At 39.6% G+C, this 19,629-nt stretch overlaps 1 protein-coding gene across 7 annotated transcripts in view; it reads right to left on the bottom strand.

Annotated features, from left to right (window-relative positions):
- The window catches only part of LOC129243678 (major facilitator superfamily domain-containing protein 6), an 84,014-nt gene that overhangs the window by 17,211 nt on the left and 47,174 nt on the right, over positions 1-19,629 (bottom strand). Inside the window, exon 1 of one of the 7 annotated variants that reach the window (XM_054880875.1) lies at positions 11,058-11,137. The exons of 4 other annotated variants lie outside the window; for them this stretch is intronic. The gene's annotated coding sequence lies outside the window, so the exon portion shown is untranslated. Of the gene's footprint in view, positions 1-10,885; positions 11,037-11,057; positions 11,138-19,629 lie in introns of those variants that run through there. 2 more of the 7 variants (XM_054880876.1, XM_054880879.1) reach the window with 2 other exon arrangements.

Raw genomic sequence — 19,629 nt, 5'->3', positions numbered from 1 at the left:
TGTATTTAAGTACTAAAATTAACTGATATTATCTTCTTCTTCTTTTTGATTGGCGCGATAACCGCTTAGGCAATTTTGGTGGAGTTTAACAAAGTGCAGCAGGATTACAATAAAAAATAGCAACAAACAACTAGCAAAGGGTGGCATTTGTGGATTTTGCTGTTACATACTTCTCAAATATTATATTACAAATATCTTTTCACTTGTTGTTGTGTCATTGTATTGCATAAAAAGTATTCCAATTCGTGCAGTTGATGCGCCGTGCAAGGGCTTGCAAGATTAAGAGAATTCCCTTATCGTTCAGAAATTCAACTTTAGTGCGGAACATTCGCAGCGTGCTAATTGCGTGACTACCCACAGTATAGTTTCATACATATATATGTGTACATCTGCGATCAGAATAATAGCAACGCGACAAATTGCACAGTTTTGACTATTTTTTTTTTTTTAATTTTTGTATAAAAATAACGTTCATATTTTAGCAAAAAACATACATATAACTCAGACTTTCAAACTTTGTACAACATTTTGAAAAATTCAAAACTTCAAACTTTTTAGTCCAAATTTTCAAAGCGAATCTATTAAAGTTGGTATCGGTGAATCAGCTGATTTGCTTTTTTTTTCTTTCGCCATGCCCTTGTGGCTGTCAGCACAGATTGAAGCCGACGAACTGAGTGCTAATGGCGCCTTCACCAAACAGTTACTTTATTTTTCGCGATTTTCACAAGACTGACGTCAGGTACCTATCCAATACAAAGCAAACAAACAAAATAAACGAAATGCTTGTGAAAATTCGGTGAATGATTTGGCCATGTTGTGATTTGTGAGACTTAAACTAATCGAGATAATGAAAACGAAGTGCCGTGCTTTAAATTGTGAAAGCACAAATTGATATAATGCCTCCAAATGCAGCATTTTTGCGTTTTTATGCGGAAGATCCATAAAAAATAATGTGTGTGTATGTGTATACTTTCTTGTTTTAGATAGTTTCTATTGCTTTTGCCTACTATTCCTTCCTCTCATTTTGTTTGTTTATTCATGGGTTCTGACGGTATAGCGAAGTCGGAAGACCCAACCATGTATTCTATCATCCTTTTTTACCAATACTTTGTCCAGGCAATCAAACATACAAAACACTGTTGTTGGTCTAGTGTCACCACCTTCAATGAATGCGCCTCAAAATGTTTCCTAAAATTCTAACTAAACAGTTCGAAGTTTTATTGAAAAGTTTAATTGTTCAAAATTTTGTAAATTTGCTTGAAACGTTAATTTGTCTAGTTTCTGTTGTAGTAATAGGACTATGAATAAGTTCGTGCGGTTTTTTTTCGAAATTTGAAACTTTATTGACGTAAAATGGTTACAAATTTAATATTCAAAGTATTGTCCATCGCTTACTACTACTTTTTCCCATCTTTCTGGCAATTCACGGATTCCCTTTGTGAAAAATTCGGTCGGTTTTGCCGCAATCCACGAATCGATCCATTTTTTGACTTCATCGTAATTACGGAAGTGCTGGTCAGCCAGGCCATGTTGCATCGATCGGAAGAGATAGTAATCGGATGGCGCAAGGTCTGGACTATACGGCGGGTGGGGTAGGACATCCCATTTGAGCGTTTCTAAGTATGTTTTGACCACTTGTGCAACATGTGGCCGAGCATTGTCATGTTTCAAAATAACTTTGTCGTGTCTATCGGCGTATTGCGGCCGTTTTTCTCGCAGTGCTCGGCTCAAACGCATCAATTGTCGTCGGTAGACATCCCCCGTAATCGTTTCATTCGGTTTCAGTAGCTCATAATACACAACACCCAGCTGGTCCCACCAGATACACAGCATAACCTTCAGGCCATGAATATTCTGCGCCGACGTCGATGTTGAAGCATGGCCAGGGTATCCATACGTTGCCCGACGTTTTGGATTGTCGTAATGGACCCACTTTTCATCGCCAGTCACAATTCGATGCAAAAAACCCTTTCTTTTGTGCCGTTGAAGCAGTTGTTCGCATGCCATAAAACGGCGTTCAACGTCTCTTGGCTTCAATTCATACGGCACCCAATGGCCTACCTTTCGGATCATTCCCATGGCTTTTAAACGTTTGGAAATGGTTGATTGATCAACTCCCAAAGTTTTTGCAACCTCTTCTTGCGTTTGAGCCGGATCTTGATCGAGCAATTCCTCCAATTCGGTATCCATGAACTTTGGCGGCGCACCCTCGCGTTCTTCGTCTTCCAAGCCAAAATCACCACTTTTAAAGCGTGCAAACCACTTCTGGCACGTTCGCTCAGCTAGAGCATGCTCACCATAAACTTCCACCAAGATACGATGACTTTCGGCTGCTTTTTTCTTCATATTAAAATAATGAAGAAGAATTCCCCGCAAAAACACATTATTTGGCACGAAATTCGACATTTTCAAGTGTGGTAAAAATATTGTTGTTTACGCTTCAAATAAAAAACTTATACTGACGTTTGTGCCTTACGACAGTAGCTCTCCAATGAATGTTTGGAAATGTGGATCGATGGAATAATAATCAAGTTACGCCATCTGTTGTAAAACCGCACGAACTTATTCATAGTCCTATTATAAAACCTTATTTTTATAAAAAGAAATATAAAAAAATAAAGAAATACTCTAAACTTTACAGTATGTCACTCTGCAATTATTATGAACACAGGTGTATGTACATATATAAGTATGAAGCCAGTAAGTATTACTCGTTGCGCGTGGCGTGAATAACCCACATTTCATTCAAAAACACTATATTTATCTTTAATAAATCAAACACACTACTATCTGTTTTAGCGTAACTAAATAGACTGAATATATATGAAGACGGAATATTTTTATTGGTTTACTTTTAGCAGCGTTTGTTTCAGAATTCACAATCTTCTAAGAAACCCAAAGCCCTTCAGGATGATGGATAGGAGCTCAAAATTATTCCTTGAATTGTTTTTAAATATTAAAAGAAAGTTGTGCCTTGGTTTATAGATGCATTTTTATAAAGAAGCATTCATTATTGTAGGAATGAATAACATAAGGTCTGCCGAAAGCTTCTATCTTTTCCAAGCTTTCACAATCGTCATCGTGAAATCCTCCAATGAGAGCACCAAGCCACAATGAGCACCAACAGTAACAGTAAAAGCTTCTCAAAAGAGTAGTGTCGTAAGTTTTCCGATACCCAAAACGCCAATTTCTTTTATTCAAGTGAAAATTGAGCTTCGTCTAAAAAGTTGTTTCTTTTCTTCGTAAACCTATTTTTCACAGCTCCCTTATTTTCGTAGTAGATTTTAATTATTTCTATGCGGTTTCCGACAGAAATTGAACTAATTTTGGTATTTATTTTGCAGATTTTGTACTTATCACTTATCAATACTTGTAGAGACGTCACCGAGCTGTGATAGCTGTAAAAACAAAACCCAGCTAAAAACTGAACTTGAACCTGTACCTATACCTATATATAATAGGGAAGGCAATCCCGAAATTGCTGCCTGTTTTGAATTCTGATAATGCCGGGAAAAGTCGCTTTAAATCTTGGGATTGTTGAGTTTAATTTTTTTAGATCAGACGTAACACCTCTTTTAGAAAATGGCTGAGTCTGTATTTGACGGACAATTGTGAAACAAATAATTGTATAGCCTGAGCATAAAGGCATAGTTGAGACCTAGTAGTTCACATACTTCAATTAATAGCAAGTCGTATGACAGGTCAGTAGTTTTGATTAAGGAATTTGATCTTTTTTCTAGATAGAGACAATAGCCTTCTTCTTCTTCTTCGTCCTCGCCATGATCTCTTAGTTGGGTCGGCCTGTTCGTACATAATCTCCAGGTTACTGGGCCCTGGGTTATCGCTTCGTTGACATCGCTTCGCTGTGTATCGTTTTTAATGGTGTTTAGGCCAAATTCAAAGGGTCGGCTACGACCCAATTTCTTTGTTGCATGCTGTTCCGGTCTTCTCATAATGTGCCCATACCAGCATGATGACAACTACCTCTGATGTTTTTATTACTCATCTGATCCAGTTTTATTACGCCCGATGCCCATCGCAGCATTCTCATTTCCGCTACATGGATTGTTTATTCCTGTTTAGCAGACAGCGGCCAGCACTCTGAGTCATACGCCATTGCAGGTCTAATCACAGCTCTATAAATTCTGCTTGTTAATTTTATTGGCATCTTTTTGTCACGCAAGACTCCCGACATTGCGCGCCAATAAATATTGAAGCAGAACGGTTATTTTCTTCTGATGGCTTTATGTAAATAAAAATAAATAATTGGCGTGTACACTTTTGTTACGTGCTTGGCCGAGCTCCTTGAAGGATAACACTTTCAATGCTTGACTTTTTTTAAGATGACACTTTTATGATAACAAACAAACTGTTAGTAAGACAGGGCGAGTCCATCCCTGGTTGGGCCGAGATGTATATCACATCCCGGACATTTGAAGATCTCCTTTAGCTTTCGGCTTTCCGACTAATGCTGTGTATTTCAGGCTAAACTGATGGCAATAATAAAAGCCAAGAAATTGATATAGTGAGATACGATACCTGAAGATGATAGCATTCTCACTGATAACCAGACGGCGATAAAATCCCTCACAAAGCAGTCGACAACCTCTAAGATAGCCATGAAATACCGCACATCTCTCAACAAGATGGCTGAGGCATTTCAATTGCATTCATTTCATTTTCATTTCGAAAGGTAACATCTGGTCTTCGCGACATTTAGGGGAACTGCAGGTAGTTGAACTCCCGAGACTTGGCACCAAGTTGGCTGATAAGTACGCAGACAATGACGTAGGTATACCCTTTATAGACTTATAATCTACAAATTTTTAAGAAAATTATAAGAACAGCGAATGAAATACGAGGCGTAATGAACCCACCTGCAGATTTGCCCGACGATTTTGTTCGACTCTCAATGTTACGCTAAGCCAAAATAAGCATAGTCTTAGCACTTTCATTTCCGTTATAATGAGGCACTGCCTAACAGGCAGGCACGCCCAGAGGATGGACGCGCAGACACATGGCTTCCGCAGAAACTATCTAAATGAGGAAGAGGAAGAGACGATCTCGCACAGTTGAAAGTTGAAAGATCTCAGTGCTATGGAAATCAGGGATCTTCTACACTTTTTGAACAGTTCAAACGGGTTTGAGAAGAAATAAGGACAAGTTCTCCAGGCGGTATCGCACTGTGCTCTGAACCTGAGTGTATCCCATAATGGACAACCGCTTCAACTTGACCTAACTTTAAGAGTAATTTAATTTTCTAAAAAGTAGTTCGAAAATATATTTGGAATACAACAAACTTAATTTTGGGTGTTATTTGGATGTACTATAGAATTTTTAGAAATTTCTAGCTTTAAATAAATCAAATTATAATCTGTTTGTTGATGAATTATGAGCATTCGCGAAACGTCTGGCAACAACACTGAGGAACTAAAATTAAACATGAATACGAGACGGCAAGAAAGAATTTTGCCAGAAAAATTCCCACATCAAGAAAGTAGGATAGTTGTTAAGCACGTTTTTATTGTAAAGGGTGCTTAAATTTCAAGGGCCGATGTTGAATGTGAACCACACCTAAACGTCAAGCTTTTTTCTGCATTTCATTTGACATTTTTCAATTTCAGATTAACTCAATTTGAACCATGGAAAGATACACAATCGAGTAACGCGTTAAAGTTAATCAGGCTTATTATAAAAACGGGCGTTCAAATTAAAATGCATATCGCGCACTTTGTGATTTTTTCGGTCAATTTAATCGTCCAAATGTGCGTACAATCGGAAAAATTGTACAAAAGTTTGAGCAAACCGGGTCTGTAGGAGATGTGAAAAGACCAGTGCATGCTCGTACAGCTCGTACTGCAGAAAATATTGCTGCTGTTCGCGATAGTGTGGTTGAAGAGACGTCCACCTCAACTCGTTGTCGTGCCCAACAATTGCACCTCTCACGCTCGTCGTTGATGAATATTATGCATAAAGACTTGCATTTACACGCTTACAAGGTGCAATTGACTCAAGAACTAAAGCCTCTTGACCATTTCAAGCGTCGTCAATGGTCAGAATGGTGGCAGGAAATGGCAACAGTGAATAACCAATTTTCGAAGAAAATCATCTTCAGTGATGAGGCACATTTTCACCTCGGTGGATTCGTCAATTAGCAAAATTGCCGCATTTGGGCGAATGATAATCCAAGAGTGATTGCCGAAAAACCAATGCACCCACAAAGAGTGATTGTTTGGTGCGGTTTATGGGCCGGCGGCATCATTGGGCTGTATTTTTTCCAAAATGAGGCCGGTCAGGCAGTTACTGTGAATAGTGTACTCTATCGTGAGATGATAACGAATTTTTTATGGCCCGAAGTGGAAGATATGGATGTGGACGATATGTGGTTTCAACAGGACGGTGCCACTTGTCACACAGCTAACAAAACAATGGCTCTTTTGCGTGAAAAATTTGATGGCCGAATAATCTCACGTCGCGGCGATGTCAATTGGCCGCCAAGATCATGTGATTTGACACCGTTAGACTTCTTTCTTAGGGTTATTTGAAAGAAAAGGTGTATGTCGATAAGCCAGCAACAATTCAAGAGCTAAAGGATGAGATAATTCGGCACATTAACGGCATAGAACCTCAATTATGTCTCAGCGTCATCGAAAATTTGGACCATCGGAGGGAGGTGTGCCGCCGAGGCCGCGGCGGCGATTTGACCAATATTTTGTTCTATATATAATTGAGCCATGCTAATATTTTCATAATAAAGAGAAATGACAATAATTTCCTAAAAAAATTGTATTTTATTAAAAATCAACACCGGCCCTGGAAACTTAACCACCCTTTATAAGCAGTGTTGCATGCGCACAAGGTAATCAGTCTTAAGTTGAAGGTGTGGCCAGTTGTGTTGCCATTAGTTTTTGAGTTTTATTTAGCAATCCAGTGAACGAACTCAAACGAGACGTGTTTTTGTTTATTTGATAAAAACGTAACAATATTTCAGTATCAAATAGTTTGAGGGCATATGTGTTACACCTCCACCACCAAAACCTCTTGATTTCGGTATCGTCCCTGGGTCCCGATAATCCCGGGATCACTAAAATCCCAAAAATTGGCTTCCCTAGCATACTTCTTCTTCTTGATTTGCGCGATAACCGCTTACGCGATTTTGACCGAGTTTAACGAAACGCACCAGTCATTTCTTTCTCCTGCTAACCGGCGCCAGTCTGAAACACCAAGTGAAACCAAGTCCTTCTCCACCTAGAATCTTTGTTTAAACACTCCAAGGGACGCCTCATCGGATGTTGTCTCGTCCATGCTTCCGCGCCATATGTTAGGACGGGCATGACATGATACGGGCCTTATAGAGTAATAGTTTTGTTCGTCGAGAGAGGACTTTACTACTCAATTGCCTATTTAGTTCCAAGTAGCACTTGTTGACAAGAGAGATTCTCTGTTGGATTGTTATCAGTGTTAATGCTGGTTCCTAAATAAACGAAGTCTTTTACAATCTCCTTTTTGACCTCGTTCATACCTCTTTGTATACCGCAATAAGTTGTTCAATAAGTTTTACGGTTCGATAAGAGAGGACGTAGCTACTAGTCTAAATTCTTTTTGTTATGTTGGTATACTCTTCACATGAAGGTATGTGAAGTTTCATTTTAATCTGTCAATTCAGTCTTTGTTTACAAGCCATTTGGTAACGACGTGTCACAGTATTTTCTACAATGCAAAAATCAAGTGTCGGCAGTGACTGAATTTTTATTTTTGGCTTAAAAGCAAAGGAAATTTATCATCTATGTATCTATTCCATCACCATAGTCTTAAACCATAACATGAGACTAAAAAGTAGTGTGAACCTAGCCCTTCTGCTCCGAAACGAGTTCGCGTACAGAAATCGGCCAAGAAAGTGTTGGCATCAGTTTTTTGGGATGCGAAAGGAATTTTGTTTGTGGATTACTTGCAAACTGGTAAAACAATACATTCTGAATATTATTGCAACCTTTTAGATCAGCTGAAGGGAAAACTTCGTACAAAAAGATCAGTTTGCAAAAGAATAAAATTATTTTTTATCGGGGCAATGCACCGTGTCACGAGAGCATTTTGACAATGACTAAAATCCATGAATTAAATTTCGGGTTATTGAAGCATCCACCACATTCACCAGATTTGGCTCCTAGCGACTTCCATCTGTTTCCAGGCCTAAAGAATGCATGAGTGAAAAGCGTATTTCATCAAATTATGAGATCATAACAGCTGTGGAAGCATATTTAGCGGCGTTTCCAGATTCTCAGTTCAGGGATAGAATTCATAAATTGGAATCTCATTGGGATCAAGGAATTGATGTTAAGGAGGACTATAGGTAGGTAGCAAGGTAGGTGAAATGGTTGAAGTGCCAGTCTGGTACTCCTTAAGTAGATCTAAAGCGCCGTTTTGATACCATTATGAGACCACCAACAGGCAGATATCTACAGCCAGCCAACAGGCAGCTGTTAATATAATGGAGAAGATTGTTGGGATTTAGGTTGGCGCACAGTCCCAGACTTTCGAAGAAAGGAGCACCCAGTGATTTTAACCGTGTAGCTGCCAAACCCGGACATTTATAGAGAAAGTGGTTAACAGTATCTTTCTCTGAAAGGTCCCCACAGCTTCTGCAATGGGGGTTAAATGGTAACCCTAGTTTTTCCGCGTGTGTGCCGATCGTCCAGTGATGGGTAAGCACAGTTACGAGTTTGGAAATTGTATGACGAGGAATCCAAAGAAATAGCACATGAAGAAATGGAGCTCCATCGTTTCTGTGTTTTCCTGCGAAATAATTTGTGCAGTTCCCCTTTAACAATTGTCAGGGGGATGCCGATGACCGGGTAGGAGGTATCTGACGCCAATTCAGTCCCCTTCCTGCCAAGCTCATCAGCAATTTCCTTTCCCTCTATGTTCCTATGTCCTGGAAACCAGATTAGAGAAATGTTACCTGCACGCCCAAGAGATTTGATCTCCTCCTTACAGGAGTTTACTAGTTTCGTTCTGCATCATGGCGTGGTCAGAGCCCTGAACGCGGCTTGACTATCGGAGAGAATGTTAATATCTCGCTCGCTCCCGCGTTCCTTAAGGGGGAAGTCTACTGTGACAAGGGAAAAAACAGGCTTATTTTCCGGATTTTATTTCTAACAAAATATTGCTCGTACATAAAATCTATTTAAACTCTTATCTTTATTATATATTTAAGTTTTTGAAAAAAAAATTTTAAGTCAAAATATTCAAAATGGCCGCTGTGGCACTTCTGCAAGCGCAGGTCCGCTTTTCTATACGGTGTACACGATATCTCGAGTTCTGATAAATGAATCAGCTTAAAAATTTAATTATATGTATATTCTCTGTAATAGTATCTCTCGTCTGACATAGGATTTTTTTGATATCGTTATTTGTTAAATTGTTATAAACAATAGTAACATCAATTTTAGGCAAAAAAAAAGAAAAAAATTTCAAGAATTTTTTTTTCAACGCCAAAATTTTTTATCGACATAATCCTACGTCAGACGAGAGTCAATACTATGTATATGATAACAATATTTTGTTTTTTTGTTTTAGATCACCGAAACGTAAGATTTCATGTACACCGTTTAGGCACCTAAGAAAAGCGGACCTGCGCTTGCAGAAGTGCCACAGCGGCCATTTTGAATATTTTGACTTAAAATTTTTTTTTCAAAAACTTAAATATATAATAAAGATAAGAGTTTAAATAGATTTTATGTACGAGCAATATTTTGTTAGAAATAAAATCCGGAAAATAAGCCTGTTTTTTCCCTTGTCACAGTAGACTTCCCCCTTAAGCATTTTGCATGCCTGTAGAAGGAAAAACATTAGCAGTATTCGACAGTTTAAAGGAGATAGATAAATTGGCTGATCTAGAGAAAACCCCTGTTCTGACTCCCGATTCCATCTTGGAACCGTTAGTGAAGACAGAGGTGCAAGCTTCGGTGCAGATTTTCCCCTCAATTCAATCCTGTCTATTTGGAAAGATTGTCCTAGCACGGCCCTCAAACTCTAGTTTGCGGATAGAGATATATGTTCGAAGTTCGGAGAAATATGATGTTAACTGCCCGAAAATGCTACGCGGAGGACTATACTGAATAATAAAGTGCATTTTAAACCATAAATTGTGGTTTTCTTATCGAACCGCAAAACTTATTGAACAACCTAGCATGAGCGAGGATATCGACAAGATCTTTAAAAGCGGGAATTGAAGCTTGCTCGACACAAATTCTTAACTTTCCTATAAAAAGTTAACTATTTATTGTTTGTTAATTTCTTTCTCTTTCTTTGGTGCCAGAAAAGCCCAGTGCAAATTTTGCACAAGCACCTAAATGAAGAGAAAGTTTTTTCTAAGAGCGGTCGCTCCTCGGCAGGCAATGGCTAACCTCCGAGTGTATTTCCTCATTCATTCATTCATTAAAATAACAATTTCGCGCAATTTTACTAAATTTTTTCAAATTTCCTCATTTTCCATTGTTTTACTATATTTATTCCACTGTCCAATGAAGGAAGTTTCCATTTTAATTATCTCTTCTGCAATGGCGAGTTATTTCAAACTGGCGATCGTCTGTCCACTACAATTGATAATTTTTTTGTTTTGGTATTTCCCGCCATGGCTTTATCACCATATCGTAAGTGGAATAAAATCAATATAGCGTTATTCTATACGACATTTAAACACCACTCGATGCATCACTCAATCACTTAAAAATAAATAAAATACATTCATTCGTACTTGTTGTTTCATTAGTGCATGACTACAAAGCTAATTCCCTCAAGAATTAAGTTATTAATTATAATTGTTGTAATTGAATTCCATAACACGAATTTTCGCGTAAACATATACATACAAATACGTACGTACATATGTATAACATTACATTTGATATATTAGTTTCTTCACTGTTTTCCCATGATTGTTAAAACTTTTCTATTTCAAAATCTCCAATTTATTAAAAATTTTGCATTTTCCTCAATTGTTTAGGTTGTCAATAATGTTTGTTTTAATTAAATCAGACGCAGCAAAACAAACTCACCCGCGCAACTGTTGTAGACGCAAAAGTTCACAACTCACTAAATGCAAGCGAAGCATTCCCTTTAATTCCACACACACACATACGTAAGTGTACACAGATTAAAGCTTGGGAGCCATTACGGCACTGTCAGTCTTTAATTTTTACTTTCAGTTTTAAGTTTAATCTCAACAAAATGAGTGTGAGTGTACAAAATAACAATACAGCCAGCAGAGGCCTTATGATTTATAAAATCATTTTATTTATATAATTACAACAACGAACCTATGTTAAGTGAAGCTGACGGCACCCATACATATATACCTTTTGTAAATATTTATAGTCAATACGATTACACATTTTTATGGAGAAGTTATATTTGCACTTTTGATAAGACTTATCTACACATTAGGGCAGTCCACTAGCATAGCCGAATCGGACAGCTGAGTGGAAGTATTGGGTTGGGGAATAAGTTCGTAGCGTAGATTTTTATTTAAACAGAAAACAATAATTATATCAGTAACTTAATCGATGAGCCGTTGCTGTTTACTACCTCTTCCCACCTCTCGACCAATTTGTTGATGCCGTCCCGCCGAAAATCACGTGGTCTGGTGTCAAAGAAGTTATTGAGCCAGTTTTTGAGGAGCTCTGTGTTATCGAAGGTAAGGCGCTTCATTTGGTTTGACAAGGAGCGGAAAAGATGGTAATCGGTCGGTGTAAGGTTTGGAGAATACGGTGGATGCTGAAGGACCTCTCATTCGAGCTCTTGGAGTGCGGCTTTGACGACTTGTGGTGCAACATGAGGCCTAGCGTTGTTATGAAGAAGTATGTTTTCACCATGTCGATCAGATATTTTCAGACGAATAGCTTCATTCATGCGGTGTAGCTGGATAATAAAGAGGTCCTTGTTGACCGTGGCATTATTTACGAGCATTTCCCATATGCTCTTCCAGTCTCACCAAACGCATATCGTGATCTTCTTTGGATGAAGAATTCAAATTCAGAAGGCCTTCCGCGGCGAGACGTGTCATCGACGTCAAAGTCGCTATTTTTTGAACTTGTCAAACCATTTTCCCAACCTAATATATGTAAATTATATGTATGAGACTTCAAGAACCTAGCATGTCGTGCGGGCAACCGACCTGCAAAAGAATACAAAGGTAATTAGCGAATTACGAAAAATGTTCAGGAAAATTTTAAACTATAATCAGAATTTAAAAAAAGTTTGTGTACGCAGTTTTATAGTCCATTAGACTTTAGCATAAAAGAGCAAGTCCGAAGTGGCTCAAAATTCTCGAACACTCTTCATAATTTTTTCCCCTGATGGTGTCTATCGGCAAGATACGAGTTTAGAAAGTTACAGAAATTTATTAGGACAGAAATTTCTCCTTTGTAAAGTAGGCCACTGCGCCATACTTTGTTAAAAGCTTGAGAGATGTCAAGAAAAGCTGCTGTGCTAAATTCTTTTTGATCGAAAGCGTTATTTATAAAGGGTTTTTCAATTGGCGCGGGTCGATTTTGGCGCCCTGTGGCAGCCATTTTGTTTTGGTGACATCTGCAAATCTCTTGTTTATTATTCAGTTGTTTATGCCAAATCATCATGGCAAGTTACACGATTGAACAGCACGTTCAAATGATAAAACTTTATTATCAAAATGAGTGTTCATTAACGCAACCGTTGCGCGCATTGCGCCCATTTTTCGGTAGACGTGGTGGCCCTTCAAAGTCGACTCTTCAACGTTTGGTGGCCAAATTTGAGCCGACCGGGTCAGTAAACAATCAGCCATCAGCCGTACGTTCAAGGAACGCAAGATCAGCCGAGAACATTGCCGTGGTCCGTGAAAATGTACAGCAGAACCCGAGGCAGTATATTCCTCGCCGTGCACAAGAACTTGGCCTTTCGCAGACTTCAACTTGGCGAATTTTGCGTCGGGACTTGGGCCTACACCCGTACAAGATCCAACTGACCCAGGAGCTCAAAGTTGATGACCATAGACAACGCCGTTTGTTCGCTGACTGGGCTTCGAATCGTTTGAAAGAGAACCCCAGTTTTGGGCGAAATATCATCTTTAGTGACGAGGCGCATTTTTGGATGAATGGCTGTGTTAACAAACAAAATTGCCGTATATGGGACGACTCCAATCCACACGAGGTTCACCAGGTGATAATGTATTCTCAAAAAGTTACCGTTTGGTGTGGATTTTGGGCCGGCGGCGTCATTGGTCCGTACTTTTTTGAAAACGACGTTGGTGAGGCGGTCACCATGAACAGCGAGCGCTACACAACGATGATAACCAATTTCTTATGGCCCATATCGAACCATATGGACCTAGACGACAAGTGGTTCCAGCAGGACGGCACTACGTGCCACACAGCAAACGTTGTTTTATTCCATTTCAACATCTACCCGCCCTTATTGAAAAACCCTTTATGTTTGACCAGACGGTGCAGTTACTCAATGGTGCTGTGCTGCTTACGAGAATAGTTTAATCCAAGAATTATACCATATTTTGTGAATTAATGTTTAAATTTTAAATCGATCACGAAGTTTGGCCAATATCAAGTTATCAGCCTACCTAAGCAAAAATAGGGTCCTAATGAATTCTTTCATAGAAGAATTCAAAAATTTAATTGACTAAAAACACACTTTGAAAATATATTACTTGTACCCGACTAGAAATTTTGGTATGTGGCGGTGATTAGGCGCAAATAAGGCAGACCGCATTCCAAATTTGCGCCTCATAAGGCAGCCAAACTAGGCTCAAGTCCCGAAAGTAACGCCACACATTTGTCTCATTAGGCGCTGGTTCGAAAAAACGAACTTCGGTAATACTCCGGATGCCCTTCTACAAAACAGTTAGGGATTCCAATTTATGCCTAAGTGAGATACTGTCACAGATTTTCGCGACCACAACCAAATTTGGTATTGTTCTGGCATGCCAGTCTTTGCCTTGCCTAACGTGGGCCTGGTAAGGTAGTAGTGAGGCGTGCCTCAGTAAGGCCTGCCTAATTCGGGTCTAACTGATTCTTCGGCATGCCTCATTGTAATTCTAGTGGGGTATATATTTTCCATATTCGCCTCAATAATCCTTCTACAAGTGTGACTTCCCTGTTCTATTCAATACCAGTTATGGTGTGGCGTAGTGTATAGCCAAATCGGTTCCATTTCCGTTTGGTTTTCCTTTACAATGGGTTCCTGCTTTGTGGCTTGCCAAAACAAAGTGTTTTGAATGCTATTCAGCCAGACAACGGTTAATAAAAGTTTGAAATACATGCGCATTAGGCCGGGTCGATTTGTGGGGAGGCAAAAAAATCGCCCATTGCTCTGTGAAAATCATATTCTAGGAATCAAAATAAGAAACTTTGCCGAAGGAACCATACCTCTAAAACGAATTCTGATGTCCCCCAATTTGGGTCGAACTTTTCAGTTTCTTTTCTCATGTAAAGGCCAAAAATGGGGATATTTTGAAATGATTGTATGGGGAACCCCCCAGGGGAGTTCCAGGGGGTGTGCCACTGGCATAGGTGGATCGGCCGTCCAAAGTTAGTGGGTGTCGGTCATACATTTGGACTCGATTGGAGCACTCTAAATAGGTCAAAGTGGGATTTTTCGAAATTTGCCCCTACCCAAAAGTTCGACCCAAATTGGGGGACATCAGAATTCGTTTTAGAGGTATGGTTCCTTCGGCAAAGTTTCTTATTTTGATCCCTAGAATACGATTTTCACAGAGCAATGAGCGATTTTTAAATCGACCCGTCCTAATGCGCATCCTCTTGCGACTTTGCGTTAGACACAAATATCTGCAGTTTGGTATTTCTAGATAGCTGTTGCGAGCGCCATACGGAGCTAAGCTTGCTGAAAGCTGTCTATGCTTCCTTTATTCACTATTTAATATTTACACTGGATACTCCATTCTCCAGGAGACTGCCGAGGTAACTAAAAGAGTGTACTTCCTCCATCGGAGATCCGTTTATGGTGACGTTGGCATTGTGATGCCCCGTACTTTTCATAGCCTTGGTTTTTGCGATGTTTATTTTCAAACCCGCTTTGCTTGCATATGGTGTAACTGCGTTCAAATTCACTTGCATATCAGTATGATTATGCGCTAGTATTTAAGCAGATGACGTCTACATAGTCTAAATATTCTAGATACTCTGTTATACCCAGCGAATACCTCTTTTCGATTTGAAAAAGATATCCATTATTTTCTCAGTAGATGGCTGTAGTGGTCGATATCTGGTAAAGTACCGATTTTTAAGAATTTAAAGTTTATGCTCGTTGTTAAGGTGACATTTCACACTAAAAAAAATCGTTTGCTGTTTGCTGTTTGTTTCATTCAGCTGTGAGTTACAGGGTGCTAACAATGGAATTCAACAAAGAGAAAATTCTGTACGTTTTACAGTTTTTCTTTGATAAAAGCGAAAATTCAAGCCAAGGCGCTGAAATAGTGTATGGTGTTTATGGTACCAATGGTGTAATAGCTAATTACGTGCAATATTAGTTTCGTCAATTCCGTTCATCCATTTTTGATGTTAAAGAAAATGTCGGTAATGTCGATAAAATCACAGAAATAATCAAAGTTGACCGGCATGTTATGGTCGTAGTATCGCCCAGTAGCTAAAGATCGGCCATAACACACTTTTAAGCTATTTGCACAAAAATTTTACGCAAAACCAATACATTTATTTTCCCCCAAACTATTATATGAAAATATAAATCTATATGCGTGTATGAATAAGTTCGTGCGGTTTTTTTCGAAATTTGAAACTTTATTGACGTAAAATGGTTACAAATTTAATATTCAAAGTATTGTCCATCGCTTACTACTACTTTTTCCCATCTTTCTGGCAATTCACGGATTCCCTTTGTGAAAAATTCGGTCGGTTTTGCCGCAATCCACGAATCGATCCATTTTTTGACTTCATCGTAATTACGGAAGTGCTGGTCAGCCAGGCCATGTTGCATCGATCGGAAGAGATAGTAATCGGATGGCGCAAGGTCTGGACTATACGGCGGGTGGGGTAGGACATCCCATTTGAGCGTTTCTAAGTATGTTTTGACCACTTGTGCAACATGTGGCCGAGCATTGTCATGTTGCAAAATAACTTTGTCGTGTCTATCGGCGTATTGCGGCCGTTTTTCTCGCAGTGCTCGGCTCAAACGCATCAATTGTCGTCGGTAGACATCCCCCGTAATCGTTTCATTCGGTTTCAGTAGCTCATAATACACAACACCCAGCTGGTCCCACCAGATACACAGCATAACCTTCAGGCCATGAATATTCTGCGCCGACGTCGATGTTGAAGCATGGCCAGGGTATCCATACGTTGCCCGACGTTTTGGATTGTCGTAATGGACCCACTTTTCATCGCCAGTCACAATTCGATGCAAAAAACCCTTTCTTTTGTGCCGTTGAAGCAGTTGTTCGCATGCCATAAAACGGCGTTCAACGTCTCTTGGCTTCAATTCATACGGCACCCAATGGCCTACCTTTCGGATCATTCCCATGGCTTTTAAACGTTTGGAAATGGTTGATTGATCAACTCCCAAAGTTTTTGCAACCTCTTCTTGCGTTTGAGCCGGATCTTGATCGAGCAATTCCTCCAATTCGGTATCCATGAACTTTGGCGGCGCACCCTCGCGTTCTTCGTCTTCCAAGCCAAAATCACCACTTTTAAAGCGTGCAAACCACTTCTGGCACGTTCGCTCAGCTAGAGCATGCTCACCATAAACTTCCACCAAGATACGATGACTTTCGGCTGCTTTTTTCTTCATATTAAAATAATGAAGAAGAATTCCCCGCAAAAACACATTATTTGGCACGAAATTCGACATTTTCAAGTGTGGTAAAAATATTGTTGTTTACGCTTCAAATAAAAAACTTATACTGACGTTTGTGCCTTACGACAGTAGCTCTCCAATGAATGTTTGGAAATGTGGATCGATGGAATAATAATCAAGTTACGCCATCTGTTGTAAAACCGCACGAACTTATTCATAGTCCTATTAATTGGCCCTTACAGCATTTATTGAGTGTTTCCCCGAGCTCCTCCTCCTATTTGTGGTGTGCATCTTCATGTTTTTCCACAAACAGGGGAACCTGCTCCCTCGAACGGCAGGTGGTTTATTATGAACAGGTTTTTTCGTGGCAGAAATTAACTCGGAGGTTGCCATTGCCTGCCTAAGGGCGACCGCTACTAGAAAAAGCTATCTTAGCACCTTACTTTATTACGCCTCTTCCACATAAGTCACAATTTTTCTTACCTCACCACTTGACAAACCACCTGTACTTATTTGAGCTGATTATAATTATATTCAAATGGCTTTTTAATAGTTATTTTTATTCAGAACTGATTTGTGTCGCCTATTAGGTTCTAGCGAGCGTATTGTGTGAAAGGCTGAAGCAAACCGTCAACCAACTGATTGGACCTTATCAGTGTGGCTTTAGACCTGGAAAGTCTACCATCGACCAAATATTAACAATGCGCCAAATCTTGGAAAAGGCCTATGAAAGGAGAATCAACACACACCATCTTTTCGTCGACTTCAAAGCTGCATTTGACAGTACGAAAAGGAGTTTACTGTATGCCGCAATGTCTGAATTTAGTATCCCCACAAAACTAATACGGCTTTGCAATATGACTTGCTCAACACACCGTCGGAATTGGGAAGGACCTCTCCGAGCCGTTTGATACCAAACGAGGTTTCAGACCGGGTGACTCGCTGTCGTGTGACTTCTTTAACCTGATGCTGGAGAGGATCGTATAAGCTGCAGAACTTAATCGCTCAGGCACAATTTTTTATACAGGACCGTACAATTGTTGAGGTATGCCGATGATATCGACATCATCGGCCTTAATAACCGCGCTGTTAGTTCTGCCTTCTCCAAACTGGATAAAGAGGCAAAACGAATGGGTCTGATAGTGAACGAGGACAAAACGAAGTACCTCCTGTCTTCAAACAAACAGTCGGCGCACTTGCGTATCGGCACCCAAGTCACTGATGACAGTTATGATTTCGAGGTTGTAAAAGACTTCGTTTATTTAGGAACCAGCATTAACACCGATTACAATGTCAGCCTTGAAATCCAACGTAGAGCCTCTCTCTTGCCAACAAGTGCTACTTCGGACTAAGTAGGCAATTGAGCAGTGAAGTCCTCTCTCGACGAACAAAACTAACGCTCTATAAGACTCTCATCATGCCCGTCCTAACGTATGGCGCAGAAACATGGACAATGACAACATCCGATGAAGCGACGCTTGAAGTGTTTGAGAGAAAGATTCTGCGTAACAGTTTTGGACCTTTGCACGTTGGCAACGGCGAATATCGATGGAACGATGAGCTATATGAGCTTTACGATGACATAGACATTACGCAGCGAATAAAGATCCAGCGGCTACGTGGGCTGGGTCATGTCGTCCGAATAGATACAAACGCTCCGGCTCTGAAAGTATTCGATGCGGTACCAGCTGGTGGTAGTAGAGGAAGAGGAAGGTCTCTTCTGCGTTGGAAAGATCAGATGGAGAAGGACTTGGCTTCTCTTGGTGTGTCCAATTGGCGCCGATTAGCACGAGAAAGAAACGACTGACGCGCTTTGTTAAACTCGGCCCAAATCGCGTAAGCGGTTATCACGCCAATTAAGAAGAGAAGAAGAAGATTTGTGTAAATTTTTAATTAATTGTTACATTCTTGTTATGAAAAAAGCAGCTTAACGCCGTCGCTTGCGTTTACGTGCTACAAACACGGAATAGGCTCTTCGAAATAACTTTCGAATGCTCGATTAATGGGAAAATGGAGTGCACGTATTCAGAAAATATTTCAACTAAAATTAACTCCATAATTCATAAACGCACCGGTTGTTGTATTTTTGGCATATAGAAGAAAATTAAACAAAATTATTGTTTTCAGTTTCTATACTAATTTATTTATTAAATCTAATTTTCTCTTCCAATATTAAATATATTTAATGAGGAATATAACTTTTTAACTTTAGAAAACAGACAACATATTCCCGACGAGAAAAATAACACAGAACCGATGAGAATATAAACTGTAAAACACAGAATGAGTGGCCCTGCAATTGGGCAGTTAGCATCTATATGTAAAAAGGTTTACCTCTCAAATACTAAGTCAAGTTTTTGGGTCACTTGTTTAAATTTGGTTTACGAGTGTGTGCCTGTAGGGCGCCCTTGTGTTGCACTGAGGAAAGAAACCGGCTCAAATCAGACGAGTTTACTTAATTTCACGCAGTCTGAAAATGAAATGTCAGCGAATGTGGAAAAAACAGCAATAAGGGCAGTGGTATGCCAATGAAATGTTGGTGCTACGCATTTTACTTTTCCTCTACTTGTACTCAAAAATGTTTAGTGTCTATGTCGATTTGTCAAGAGGGAACAAGAAAATTGTTTACTGAGCAATCCCTTTATTTTTGAATTATGCTTCAACGTGCCGCCTCCGAACGGCAGACAGTTTAAAATTCACCCGGAGGCTTGCCAGATCCACTTTTTCTATAATTTTATTTTGTGTTTTGAAACCGGGCACTACCGAATGCTAATAAGTTAGGGCAGTCTTTTGCTCTACTACACAACTGTAGCA

The sequence above is a fragment of the Anastrepha obliqua genome, chromosome 4, assembly GCF_027943255.1.
Source record: "Anastrepha obliqua isolate idAnaObli1 chromosome 4, idAnaObli1_1.0, whole genome shotgun sequence".
NCBI lineage: Eukaryota > Metazoa > Arthropoda > Insecta > Diptera > Tephritidae > Anastrepha > Anastrepha obliqua.
Note: the sequence above shows the minus strand (reverse complement) of the source record. Positions and strands in the feature narration are given on the sequence as shown.